General features: G+C 41.0%; 1 long non-coding RNA gene across 1 annotated transcript; it reads right to left on the bottom strand.

Annotated features, from left to right (window-relative positions):
- Nucleotides 1–674: 674 nt before the first annotated feature.
- On the bottom strand, nt 675–1,391 carry LOC106935943 (uncharacterized). Its single transcript, XR_001422012.1, has 3 exons — nt 1,103–1,391; nt 946–1,005; nt 675–866 (listed from the first exon to the last, which is right to left on the bottom strand). It is a non-coding gene; the product is annotated as an uncharacterized LOC106935943 (long non-coding RNA).
- Between the last annotated feature and the right edge of the window lie 1,579 nt (nt 1,392–2,970).

Raw genomic sequence — 2,970 nt, 5'->3', positions numbered from 1 at the left:
TAAACTCCTGTCCTAAACACTGTTCTGGATCTGGGTGGTGCTTGAGGGAGGGGTTCCCGTCGATCTGATCTTCAGTTGCAGAACCTGGCTCTTGGGACGTGGAATGTCTCCTTTCTGGGAGAGATTGGGAGAGGGATTCCTGCCTCAAGTGGAGGAGTTTCAGTATCTGGGGATCTTGTTCACAAATGAGGGAAGAAGGTTGCGGGAGATCGACAGACAGATTGGAGCAGCATCTGCTGTGAAGCAGATGCTGTACCGGTCTGGAGTGGTAAAGAGAGAGCAGCGAAGCTCTCGATTTACCAGTCGATCTACGTTCCCACCTTCATCTATGGTCATGAGCTGTGGGTCATGACCGAAAGAACGAGGTCCTGGATACAAGCGGCCGAAATGGGTTTCCTCTGCAGGGTGTTTGGGGTCTCCCTTAGAAATAAGGTGAGAAGCTCCGTCATCTGGGAGGGACTCAGAATAGAGCCGCTGCTTCTTCAAGTCGAGAGGATCCAGTTGAGGTGGCTCGGGCATCTGATAAGGATGCCTCCCAGGGCGCCTCACTGGTGAGGTGTTCCGAGCACGTCCCACCGGGATGAGGCCCCAAGGAAGACCCAGGACACGCTGGAGGGACTATGTCTCTCGGCTGGCCTGGGAACACCTTGGGGTTCCCCCGGAGGAGCTGGAAGAAGTGGCTGGGGAGAGGGAAGTCTGGGTCTCCCTTCTGAAGCTGTTATCCCATGACCCAGAAACAGCAGAGGAAAGTGGATTTATGGACAAAGGTTTTTGTTATCATGCAGTTTCTAAGTGCATTAAGAGGATGAGGAGGTTCTCCAAGCAATTCTACGGATGATTTTTCACTTTTACTTGTTTTGCATGACCTGTGGAGGGTCAAAAGTCAAGTTTTATTCACCAATTAGTTGTTTACTCTGTTTAATTCCCTGAAATTGATTCACTTACCTGGGGATTATATTGTTTCTTTGGTGGAAACTGAAATGCTGGGTACGCCTCGCTGTCTTCCTGCAAAAAAGGAGGAGAAAGGTTACTTATCTGACAAAATGAATACAAACATGATAAAAAAAAGGACTAAATAGATTCCTCAAAGTGAGGTCCTTACCTGGGGCCTTGGGACTTTCTGTTTGCAAGACACGTCGTCTACTGGGTCTTTTGGACCTTCTTTCCTGCAATGAAGAGAAAAAAAGACATTACTCACCTGGAATGTATTGGTTCTTTTTGTAATGGACAACCAGGTTGTTTACCTGTGATTTGGGGTTTTGTTTGGTTACCTGCAGCATCCCCTGAATTAGGTGGTTCATTTGCAGGTACTGGTTATAAAAAGTTTTATATACTTTGATTGTAATGTGGGCTGCACAGTGGCGCAGTTGGTAGAGCTGTTGCCTTGCAGCAAAAAGATTCTGGGTTCAATTCCTGGCCCTGGTCTTTCTGCATGGAGTTTGCATGTTCTCCCTGTGCATGCGTGGGTTCTCTCTGGGTACTCCGGCTTCCTCCCACAGTCCAAAAACATGACTGTCAGGTTAATTGGTCTCTCTAAATTGTCCCTACGTGTGTGTGTGTGTGCGTGCGTGTGGGGGTGTGTGTGTGTGTGTGTATGGTTGTTTGTCTTGTCTGTCCCCTTGTTGCCCTGCAACAGACTGGTGACCTGTCCAAGGTGACCATGCCTCTCACCAGCAAGGACAAGGGTGTACAGATAATTATTGAGTTTGCATGTATGGTTGGATTCTCTCCAGGTACTCTGGCTTCCTCCCATAGTCCAAAAGCATGACTGACAGTTAATTGGTGTATCCAATAAGAAAATGGATCAATCAACAATTTCACACTGGTTCTGGGTAACCTGGAAGCTATTGAATCTATACTGACTAGTAGAATTATTTCAAAGTGATCTTGGGAGAAAAACACTCAATTTTGACAAAAAAATATTCCTAAAAAAAGGAAAATTATTTAAAATGAAAAACAAATGACTGTGCCTCATCTCCACTGATTTGTAGAATTATTTCAAAATCAGATCAGATGACTTCGAAGCTATTGAAGAAAACATATTACAGTATTTAATATTAAAATCATATAAAATATTCTATGTGACTTTAAAATTTAATAGAGGATATTGTGTCTCATGTAGAAGCATGAATTAGCACTGACAATTTGCTAGTTGGTCACAATTCAACGCATTTATTAACATTTGTTTGACAGAAGTGTTTGTTTCGGTAATTTGTTGACAGTCCCTAAGTGAACCTTCGTTCGCTCGGGATGCTCAAATCAACATCTCCACCAGCATCTGTCATGGCGCTACTGAGCTGAAACAACTTCCCAGTTACAGTGAGTATATTTATAAAATGTCCTGTTTATTTAAAATTCATAAAAGTCAGGAAAAAATAAAACATCCTAATCTGAATTTCAACTGATTTTAAAAGCAAATGTGTCTTTAGTAAAATTATTTATATAACACAAAAACAGCCTCTGGAGCCAATTTCCTCCAAAATGAAAATGTACTACTATGAAGGGACGATGATGTGTTTGGAATCACTGTTAGAGAAAAAAAAAAAAAAAAAAAAAAAAAAAAAAAAAATATATATATATATATATATATATATATATATATATATATATATATGAATGAATCCAAGGAATATTTCTGTAAACACAGAAAAATAGATTGTAAATCAAACCAATACATCATGCAAAACACAAAAATGAATTTCTGAACGTCCGATTAAGAATATAAACCAAATATTTACATGTAAACTAATCTGCCTTTTTCTCCATGTATCCGAAGTTTTCACACAATCTTTGATCTCTCAAACCGAGTGGACGGTGAACCTTGAAAAAGGAAAAAATTATTTATTCTGTTTATTTAAAAAAGTGTCACTAATAATAACTGTGACAACATATAGGTGACAATCAGGGCGGTGCAGAGACCACTAAAGGGGCAGGTGCTCAAAAAAAATAAAGGCACATCTAATCGCATTC

The sequence above is a fragment of the Poecilia latipinna genome, unplaced genomic scaffold (assembly GCF_001443285.1).
Source record: "Poecilia latipinna isolate Pla-1442-1.1 unplaced genomic scaffold, P_latipinna-1.0 Scaffold2047, whole genome shotgun sequence".
NCBI classification, from domain to species: Eukaryota; Metazoa; Chordata; class Actinopteri; order Cyprinodontiformes; family Poeciliidae; genus Poecilia; species Poecilia latipinna.
Note: the sequence above shows the minus strand (reverse complement) of the source record. Positions and strands in the feature narration are given on the sequence as shown.